General features: G+C 39.8%; 1 protein-coding gene across 1 annotated transcript in view; it reads right to left on the bottom strand.

Annotated features, from left to right (window-relative positions):
- GRIA3 (glutamate ionotropic receptor AMPA type subunit 3) overlaps positions 1 to 11,086 on the bottom strand; it is a 292,117-nt gene that overhangs the window by 12,435 nt on the left and 268,596 nt on the right. The window lies entirely within an intron of this gene.

Raw genomic sequence — 11,086 nt, 5'->3', positions numbered from 1 at the left:
CACACTAAGGTCCAAATAGAGATCTCTCCCTAGAGATCCTGGGTTTAAAAAAAATTTGTCAACACTGAAGTAAGCTAGAGTTGATAAAAGTGGAGCATGTTAGTTTAGAGCAGTGGTTCTCAAACTGGTCCAGAGACCCCTGGAGAATCCCTGAAATCTTTTCATCAGAGGGTCTGTGAGGTCAAAATTATTTTGGTATTAATACTAAGGTGTTCTTTGCCTTTCTCACTCTTATTCTCTCACGATGTACAGTGGAGTTTCCTGGAGGTAACATGACATGTGATATCACAACACATTGAATGAAGAAGTAGATATGAGAATCCTATTCTCTTATATTAAGCCAGATATTAAAGATACTTGCAAAAATAGGACAATGCCACTCCTCACTGATTTTTTTAAAAATTGAGTTATTTTTCATAGAAGCATGCTATTTATGTGAATATACATTGGGTTTATTATTTTTAAATGAGTTATTAATACATTATTTAAAAATCGTTCCATTTTAATTTCTGATATGGTAAGCATTAATAGACATAATACATACAAACAAAATCTTTGGGGGTTGCCTATAACTTTGAACTGTGTAAAGGGGTCCTGGGACAAAAAAGTACTGGTTTTAAAGGAGGGAAGGCTTTTCACCTGCTGGGCCTATTCTGGGCTGCCACCCTCCACTCGTCAAAATCCAGGCTGAGCATTTAGCATCCAGGTCAGCAATCTAGCATCCTATTTTTCTGACAAGTGACCTACCCCTGCCTTAGGCCATTGATTGGCTCCCTCAGAATGGTTGGTAACCGCTCTCTACTACCGTAGTCCATAGTTACAGTGGAGGTTACCTTAGAGCAATGGCTCTCTGTTTTGCACTTCAGGAGACACTGGGCAATGTCGAGTCATCTTTCATTGTCACAACTGGGGAGGGGGGCGATACAGGCATCTAGTAGGTAGAGGCCAGTGATGCTATTAAACACCCCACTATGTGCAGGACCGCCCCCACCACAAGGTCCCAGATGTCAATAGTGCTGCAGCTGGGAAACTCTGCCTTAGACAATCCAAACCTTATCTGATGCCCCAGGACTTTAGGGAAATCTGACAAATGATATATCCTTAGAAGTTTAGTCTTTGATTGGAAAAAAAAAATCACAGGGTTTGTGAAATCTGGCAGGGAACCAATGTGCATTTGGGAACTTCTAAATAAAAATGAAGGAGAAAAACAAACATTTTAAGCAGCAGCACAGCCAAGCAGCATAAAAGCTGTAATCAGAAATCACAGATAATACCACTTAACAAGGTTAGGATAGCTGCCAAGAAAAGAAAGTACTTTAAAGGCCAAATCTCCTACAATTGTACGTTGCTGCAGGGTGGAATAAATTCCCAAGATGGCAGAGAAAAACTGCTTCTATCCACATAATTTTCTCTGTTACTGTACCTTACTGGATGTATTGCCAAACTCAATTCAAATCAACCAAATGTATTGACGTTTCCCTCCCAAAACACACACAGACACACACACAGACACATACAATTTGGTATTTTAAAGAAAGTAGAATGAGGTGGGCAATTGGTCACTTTAAATGTCACTTTCCTCTTGATGTCATTTTTGCTCCTCACCCTACTATTTTCTCTCCCCCTCTTCATCTTCTATCTTGCCTTATTATTTGTGCCCAGGCCTTGTGTTTCCCCCTAGACTATGTTACTCAAGTGGAAAGACAATGGCTTACATATTTGTATTCCCCACTTAGAAGAGTTCCCTCAAGAAATACTTGAATAGAAAGCTCTTTAGCATTTTGTTTTCCAGCCTAGCACTTGACGCATAATAAAATTATTATTATTGGTCAAGTTTAATAATCACTTTAAGAAGGTAGATTCATGGCCTCGCTAAGTAAAGCAATCGAGGCACAGAAAGGTTAAGTAATCTGCTCTAGCCTACACAGCAAATTATTGGGGCAGGCTGGAAGGCAAATTGATATCCATGCAACTCTGCACTGTACCTTCACCAATGGAACACACACACAAAAGGGGTGGCAAGCCCGCATTGTTTTTGTTCTTAGAGCTTGGATGTTCATAATGAGATTTTTCTTTAGGGACCATCAGATTCCAAATAACTCTCAGCCTAGCAAGGGCAGATCCAGCAGCTGAGGCCTTTTACCACTGTGGTGCGGTGGTATGTCTCCAGGGGAATGTTTCAGAGCTATGACTGCAGGCCCTTAACGGGTACCTAAGAGAATTAGAAGTCAGAAATATTTATTGTCCTCGCTTCAGTAGAGGATGGAAAGAATTAAACAAAGTAGGTCAGATTCGTATCATGGAAATTAGTTAGCCATTCTCCCCTCTGAAGGGCTTGCTGAGAATATTTCCTGAGTGGAGTCCTCTTAAGGCAAAAACAAAACAGAACAAAACAAAAACACAGGTTGGAGAGCTTGGGAGAGAACAGGAGTGCTTTGTAATTTCAGGGGGTCTGGGAACACCCCCCCCCCGCCCAAATATTTTCCTCACTGGTACCTGACATTCCATCAAGGGAATTTCACATCATTAAGATGCAGGAAACTTCCTTGTTAAAATACAAAGCTTCATGAGAAATGGGAAAGGAAGCAGAGTGTAACTGTTTATAAACTCTAACTCTTTGTTCTGTTTTATTTAAATAATGGTCTGGGGGGTTGGGTGGAGGAAAGGGTGTAAACTCCTCCTATGGAAAGGCTGTAAATTACACCTATATCATAAAAATGTATGTGGATTATGGACCAGATGGAGGGGATAACAGCAAATGTCACCTAGTCAGTTAATAGTATGTGAAGGGAGAACTGACCTGAGACAGAATGATGGTTCCTGAGTGTGGGGAGCAGTCATGAAGTAGCATCAATTTTTTTTTTGAAATTAGGGTAGTAATGTAATTCATAATGACTTGAAAATGAGTTCTATTTTTGAAGAAAACATTACTGGCTGATACAAATTTCTGCTTATCTCTGCCATCCCCACCTGGCAACAATCAACAACAAAGCTATGTGCTCATTAATCCAGGGCATCCAGCCCCGGGTGGCGGTTGTCTAGGTTCCCAGCTCATTTCTGGGAGCTATGAGCCAGCCATTGCAAAGTTCAATGTCATCTTAGTGCCGGCCTATGTTACATATGCAGACAGTTTTAGGATAAGAGGAACAATTTTTTCTCCTGTGAAAGTAGAAACTGCTTATTTTTTTTAAAGTAACTAAAAATTTTGATTTCAAAGGAACTGTCCAATTTATTTTTTAATTTTGATTTCAGGAAATACCTAAACTATGTAGATTTGAGCCATGTTGGATTCTCTTTTTTATAAAGAAAGAAATGTGGAGAGAGTGAAGTGGGGGTGCTGTTTTCCCATAGTGCAAAGAAGAAAAAATGGCCTCATGAGTTGGTGACCAAGTTGATTCCTCCATATGGTGTTCCTAGAAGGGTTGAGAGACAAGGTTTGTACTATGGATCTAGTTCTAGGCCTGAAAGATATAGGAATCAAGGGTGTTGTAAGATTTATCTATTTGAGAGACTGTGTGATATATTCTAGTTTAAGTGGCTTCTTTTCTCCTTTCTGAGCAGGGACACCTAAAGGGCAAATGTCTGTTTAATTAATTATACCAAGAGATCTTCAATGGTGCCCTTAGGAGGGACAGATATATGTGTAAATACGTAGGTCATAGAGGGAAAGACAAGGAGATTATGGAGAAGTAAAAGAAATATATGAGCAAGGATGGTGTATTTGCAGTGTTACTTACAAACTTGCTCTAAGAACACAATGTCTGAATGATGATAACAGAAACTTATCATAGCCTAAGCTGGAAGCCCCACCGCCCATGCTATGATTTATCCAAAGCTCACTCCAAGTTACTGCATTTGCTTCTTGGTACCTAGTGATTTTTTGGAACAACTTCTGAAAATTATCTTCGGTTCAGTGGAGGGAGAAAAGCCATCTATCACTGGCTTTTCTACTGAAGATATTTCAGGTTTTCAGGGTGACAGTTCACCTTTTCGAATTGCTTGCTTGTTTCCCTAGCCTTTTCTGGAGAACTCCTAGCATTATTCAGGAAATCACAGGCAGGAAGGCAGTTACAGACATCTCTGCCCAGGCAGGACTTGATCTATTAAGTTGAAGTCAATTGATGACCAACCAAGAGAAGATTCGTCATTGGATGAAAGGATATAGTCTAGAGTCCTTGATATTCTTTTCCATAGGTTACCTTGGGATATGTGTAGTGAAGGGATTTACCTCTCCACCTAGTAGCTGTTGGAGGCTACGCCCTAGACTACATTAGTATTCTGGAGCCCCTTTAAAGAAGCTTGATTTATTTCTTTTCACAGGGGTTTCTGGATGCAGGATTCTAGGAGAATGAAGATTTAAATTGCTTTAATCTTTCTACCCGAGCTTTCTCCACAACCTGAGCACAGGCACATATGACTGCTGGCAATACTGGACCCTGGCCACCCAAGTGACCCTCATTCCACAGGGGCAGCTGCAATGATTTGCAGAGTTATGCAGTGCTTAGCTGCTAGACTCTCACTCTGAGACAGTATTTATATCATGTAGTTCACAAATGTAGCTTAAACCTATTTAACTCCTCGCTAATGAGATCATAATTTAATGTAAGTGCAAAGAGCAAATTCAATAATGCATGCCTATAGCATTAGGAGGTGAAAGCTGTGAGCCATTTTACTAAGGGCCCAACAATGCTAGTGACTGAAACCTATTGATGGGCTTCTGTGCTAGAGAAGCAGCCCCCAAAGTCACCTGGAGATATTTGGATAAAGCCAGGTCATTTCCAAATGATAACCTCTCAAATGCAAAGGGATAGACCCCTTGATTACAAGTTGTGAATTTCACCAATGGATTCTTGTCAAACTGGGCCTTGGTCCAATCTCTCCCTCTAGAACTAGAAACCTGAACAATTTATTGGTTGTGGACTATCTGACATAACCCAATTTGTCTGGGAAGACTTCTTACTCAATTTGTCCCTGACAGGGAGGGACATGAGGGACATGTGGGAAAGATGCTAAGCTTCTGGAGAAGCTACTTTTGTTTAAAATGTAGTCACAGATAATTCCCCAGGTACGTAATTGATACGAGTCCCTTGAAAACCCTGTTTTGAGATCCATTAAACTATCCATTCAAACTATCACGTGTTTGGTTGTGTTTCACTACATACAAATGTCTTGTCTTTAGTTCATCCCCATGATACTCAGCAAGAGAGGCATAGACTGAGAAGACAGACGGAAACAGATCTTTACCAGAAACTCACATAACAAGTGTTTCTGAAGAAAGACATCTAGTTCATGTTCCTGATTCTAGGCAAAATATTCGTTGAGAGCTTAATCCAAGGGTGCCAGCATTCTACTTTTCTCCTGGTAGCCCTCCATTGACCATGACCCATAGAAAAATAATCAGTCTTAGCTTACACGCCAATAGATTGCAACAAATAGGGTCTACGCATCAGATCTGAAACCTAACTTCTGGTTGCCATTCCAGGGTACATGCCACTCTTTTCAGCTTTCATCCACTTCTCTGCATTTCCAGCAACAATGCTAGACAGCACATGCTAGCAGAGTCGGTCTCTCCCTCTCATTTGTTTAAAAAATGTAATGGATGCTATTGTCTTAGATCTGTATTTTGAGAAATATTTGCTTCAAAGCCAGATGAAATTGAGCTTTATGGTGCATCTAGCACTTGGACCACCCTTTGCCACCTCTGACCAATATGGATTTGCCTCATGTGCCAAGGGCCAAATGTTTTACCGCTCTCTAGAAAGTCAAAAGAGAATAGATTTCAATTGTTCTCTGTAAAAGAAATCTGCCCCCACCCTGTTCCACCAACCTCAATTCCCACCCTCGTTGAATGTGTTTTAATCATTTCACATCGTTTGTGTCTCTTTTCCAATCATTTCAAATCTTTCGCATTTCTTTTCCATGGCTGTCCTACCTTTCAGAGAGTGTAGTCCTATAATCTTCTCTCCAAATGAAAGGAAACCAAATGATTTGGTCTTAGTGGGGCAGAAAGAGCATAGACATATACCGTTTAACTCTGCCACTGCAGCGGCGTCTTTCTTCTTGGCAACTGTATAGCAGCATTCTTACCTTCAGGCTTTTCATTCCTGCTGCTCTTTCTGTAGCTCTGGTGTTGGGCACTTGGTCATTATTTGTCAATAAGAAACACATTCATGTTATCAGGATAACACCAAAGGCAAATAATCACATCTTAATCATAGAAACTGTGTTAAGGCCACGTAGTCAATTTCAAAAAAAAAAATTCATTAAAATGGATTAACTTTTAAAAATATTTTCTTTCTGGATTACAATTTTTTTTTTCCGGTGGTAGAACTTATTCTTTAACACCATCTGGTAAAATCAATGGTTTTGGTAGTCACTGGATTGGTTCAGTTCTTAAGGCAAAAAGGTCCCTTGTTTGCAGCAGCCACTTGAAAGAAAGTGAGGCTTTGCTCTTGGGAAGAAGACCTGAGTAAGTTCAAGGAGCAAACTTAGTCACTATCAGGAAAGAAAACTGTCAGTTTCTTCATACTTCCAGGCGGCAGCACCAGCATAGAGACATGCAAACCAACGAAGAGTGTAATATACTCACCCTACTCCTTGATCCCAAACCAGTCTTGGTGACTCACGGGAACTTCTTCTAAGACTCAGGAAGTGCCATCGATCTGTAATGATTCTTGACTACACACATAACAGTGTCAATAGAGAGTCACTGGGGTTCCAGCTTAACCCTGGATATCCAAAATGTCTCCCTTTAGGGGTGGCTCCTGCCAATAAAACGTCCATCTTATTGCAGGTAAAAGGCAGAGGCAGATTCACATCCATGACCCAAGGCCCAAGAATGTCAAACAATTCTGGGTGTGGAAGAGAAGTGGTTAAGAGACGATGGCATAGGAGAGGAGAATTGTAGACAAACATGGAAGAAGAAATACACACACAGCTGAGGATCTCATTTATGCATATAGGAAACACAGTATCACCTCATTTATCTATGTACCACTAAAGAAAAGCCGAGGGCATTTGGAAATCTACTGTCCTAAAGAATAACTTTTACTATCTCTGAATAGGAGACTTGCTAAGCAAATGCATGGTTACGAAAAAAAAAAAAAAAAAAGATTGTGATAGGAGGAATATCTTTGAATTTCTTAAGAGAACAAACTCTTTTTAAGTACGTTAAGAGCACCCATGTGAAAGGAGATATAACGAATTTTAATTGCAAGTCGTTTTTGGAATTTATTAAAACAAGTTCCCTAAGTTCTTTACTAGCAACCCATTGGTTAGTTTATTCTAGTCCTGATATATTTGTGAAGAAAATAAACTGCATTTCTCTATCAATACTCTATAAATAATAATGATCAGGTTAGGAAGATGCCCTGGAGAGGAAATGGCAATCTGCTCCAGTATTTTTGCCTGGAAAATTCCATGGACAGAGGAGCCTGGTGGGCTACAGTTCATGGGGTCACATAATGCTTAGTTGCTCAGTTGTGTCCAACTCTTTGTGACTTAATGGAAGTTTAAGTTCATATCCCATCCTCATCCTTACTTGCCTATATGCCTTACAAGTTAAGGCAACTCTTACTGCAGTCAACTGGTTTAGAATGGTCTCATTTAAACATTTTGTTCCAGTGTTCCCCAAAGCACACAAAATATGCTGATTTTTGTCTTGGAAAATATGGACATTGGAAGTTGATTTAAATCCCTGGATAGAACTAAAACCAGGACACTTCTAGGGTGAAGTGGGGTACGGTTTATAACGCCTTGTCAAGATCACAAATGGATTGTTTCATTGACCAGATCCCATCTAGTAAAATAAGGTTATGTGGGGAAGCTAGGCTGGGTGCCCTTCACCCAAGATTAAGGGAATGAAACAGCGTGGGTGCGGGCATCAGAGGAATTTGAAAGTTTGTGGGGACAAGCAGCTGAGGAGGGAGGTTGATGTGGTAATTCAGCAGCTAAATCCCCATTCTGCTGTGATTTATAGCAATAGACTTTCACTGGCTGTGTCACAAACCCCTGGTGATGGGGGTTTATCGCTGAAACAACCCACTGGCTCTTAATTACTGCATTTGCACACACAGTGTAATAAAGCGCTAACACAAAAGGGTGATTTGCAGGTTAAAAATTCCCAAACCACAGCTCTAATTTCCATGATCCTTGCCTGTACATTTATAGTTCATCAAGGAAGGATAGAGTCTGATTTGTTTCCGCCCAATTAGCCCAGGTTTAGGAAACTGGTAAACCCAAGCAGTATTTTAGTTCTAACCTGTAGATCTGGTGCAGAGGCTAACTGGTGGTGACTGACCTTATCTTAATTTCTTGTATTTAGAGAATTTAAAAAAATCTATTTCATCAGCCTGACTGTGTGCACATTTAAAACAGCCTGGTCACTGCTTCTTTCTTCCATAAAATAGTAACTTTTAGAGGATAGGCTTAGAATGTGTTATGTCTCATGTCAGAGGGGAAAAGTCAAGAATTTAACATAATTGTCCATTTATCATTATTTAAATGTTGTGGGAGAGAGAGAGAAATCATATATGTTTTTTTCCCTCTCCTGGTTTCAGAGATAATAGTTGTAAAATTGTTTCTGAAAAAGTAAAAGCACTTATAAATGTCAGGCTTTGTGATTATTGTCATTTTTAGTAATCAGTAGTGAGGGCTGGAATGGCTTAAATATGCTATTTGCCTTGTAACCAAGGTAGTTGAGAATGAACTTGATTTTTATGGAAATAGATCATATGTAATCAGATTTGCATTGCTCATTGGATGGGCAGATGTGATAAATTGCTCTCTGCAATATTATCACAAGAGGTGACCCTGAAAGTCAGCAGAGATTTGTGACAGCATTAGCTGTGTGACCTTCTCAAAGTCACCACCATCTCTGGGTCTCACTTTCTCTATGAAATGATGGTGTATTTGTCAATTGTCATGTTAACTGGGGATGGAATACAATAAAGAAATGTAATTCTCAAGCCACTTTACTAATAGTTAAAACTCACTGATTTGAACAGAGGAGGAGGATTGTCTGAAGGAGATAGTCCTGAATTACAAAGTAGGTTTGAAGAATGACAGTTTCATTTCTTAAAGTCTATTTTGTAATTCAAACTCACTATAAAACATTGCCTTAGTGAAGGTCCTCGTGAGAACTACTTTAGCAGATAAATTTGTAATGAATATGATTATATCTCAAAAAATGCTTCCAACATTTGAAAAAGGTTTGTTCTCTTAAGGAAAAATTCAACTGACAATCGAGTCTAAACTCTTCATTTGCTTAACAAACCTCTCTTGGCCTCATCCCTGATAAAGTTAGACTGTAGATTGGTCCCTGTAGACTGGTGTCTGTTCAATTTATCATAAATTATAAATTAGAGGGATCCAAATTAATGAAGTTTCACTGCCTTTTCTACCTTCTTCTCCATTGATTTGTTTTTGGCATCACCACTAAATAGTGGTAAGACTGATTCAAGTTCATCTCTTGCCCCTTCTCTTGCTCACTCTCAGAAAACAGCAGGTAGCAAGAAGGAAGAAGTTAAAGGCAAGCTCCTTGGTCATCCAGAAACGGAATAAGCAATCATTGGATACGCAGCACTGATCACACTATTATCCATAGTTGAGAAAGGGTTGACTTATTTCAAAAAGTTGTCTGGAGGAATGAGCAAAGAAAGTGATTTGAAAGATGAGTGGCAGGTAGCACTATGGTCAACATTTAGCATCTACTGAAATATTTTTCTATTTGCATGCCAAAAATCAGATAATCTGGAAATTGTGGGGCTGGCAACAAAGTTACTTGATAATTTTGCAGCAGTATCAGCTGAGGCAAGGCAATATCTGGGTGAAAAGTAATTCAGCCAGATGCGTGCAGATCTTTTTGTTTATGTAACATCAAAAACATCTGGTTATTTGAAAACTTCTGGGCACTTGGCATCATGTGGATGTTTTAGAGTCATCTTGATACAGTCCATGGCGCCTTTTTAACCATGCTGAGTATGAAGGATGAATTCGTGACAGCCATGTATCCAATCCAGCTCAATTTTCACTCTGCAACTCACTTGAGCAGTATAATTATGTTCTCCGTGGCCTGATAATAATATGAGAAAAAAGACCAGGAAGAAAGTGCTAAGTACTCTAGGCATCAGGTGAGCCATTGCCAAACTCGAATGAGCCAAGTCAATGGCATTAGTTCACACTGGTAGGAAAGGAAGTTAGTGCTTTTTGACACATAGTAAAACCTTGATTAATTGGAATCCATAAGGGATGAATGGAATTTCAATAAGAATACTCATTTTGTTTCATTCTTGGCTAATAATACCTTTTTTTCCCCCTCAAAATGCTTGTATCCACTTTCTCTAATGTTTGAGGGTCAATCCAGATGGAGAGAAGATATAGGAGACAGAGCTGAGCGTGACCCAACCATAGGTCATCTCTTGGCAAGTGATTAAAAAAAAAAAAATCAATTCCTTGCAGTCTTCTTTTTTGGTACTATTGCTGCTTTCTTGTCAATGTGGAACTGTGAGGGGGGACAATTCAGTGAGCTGGGGTACTGGTTAGGTGAGTTCTGGTTAATCAAGGTTTTACCTTGCCCATGCTTGGTAAGATTATTTCCTGAAGAAAGTTGTTTTTAAATTTATTTCTTGGAAAGTGCTCTGTGTTTCCAAACCCATATTATACTGCAGACTGGCAAACTAACTTTTCCGTCAGCATCCTGAGGAGTGGAGAGAGAAAGAGAGGAGCAGAGGTGTAACCATTGTCTGTTGGTCTGTGATTGGGAAACACTATTCTTCACCTTAAGATGCCCATGGTATCTTGGTTGTACAAGAGTCGATCTTACATGCTTCAATATCATTCTCATGCCCTTTAGGCCATGGAGGATTCTGTTTTCAGGTCCTCTCCTGTACTTACCCAACATGTCTTCCATCATTGTATTGTGGCTTCTGAGCTTGCCCCTATTTCTTGTTGCTTGGTTGAAGGCTATTCATTTGTTCTAGCCCGGAAGAGCATTAAGGAGCGAAAGGAATGCCAAGTAAGATGGATTTTCTCACGACGGCAGCCTGGATAACAATTAGACCTACCTGAACCAAGAACACGGCTAAGG

The sequence above is a fragment of the Odocoileus virginianus genome, unplaced genomic scaffold (genome assembly GCF_023699985.2).
Source record: "Odocoileus virginianus isolate 20LAN1187 ecotype Illinois unplaced genomic scaffold, Ovbor_1.2 Unplaced_Contig_12, whole genome shotgun sequence".
In the NCBI taxonomy this organism is placed as follows: domain Eukaryota; kingdom Metazoa; phylum Chordata; class Mammalia; order Artiodactyla; family Cervidae; genus Odocoileus; species Odocoileus virginianus.
Note: the sequence above shows the minus strand (reverse complement) of the source record. Positions and strands in the feature narration are given on the sequence as shown.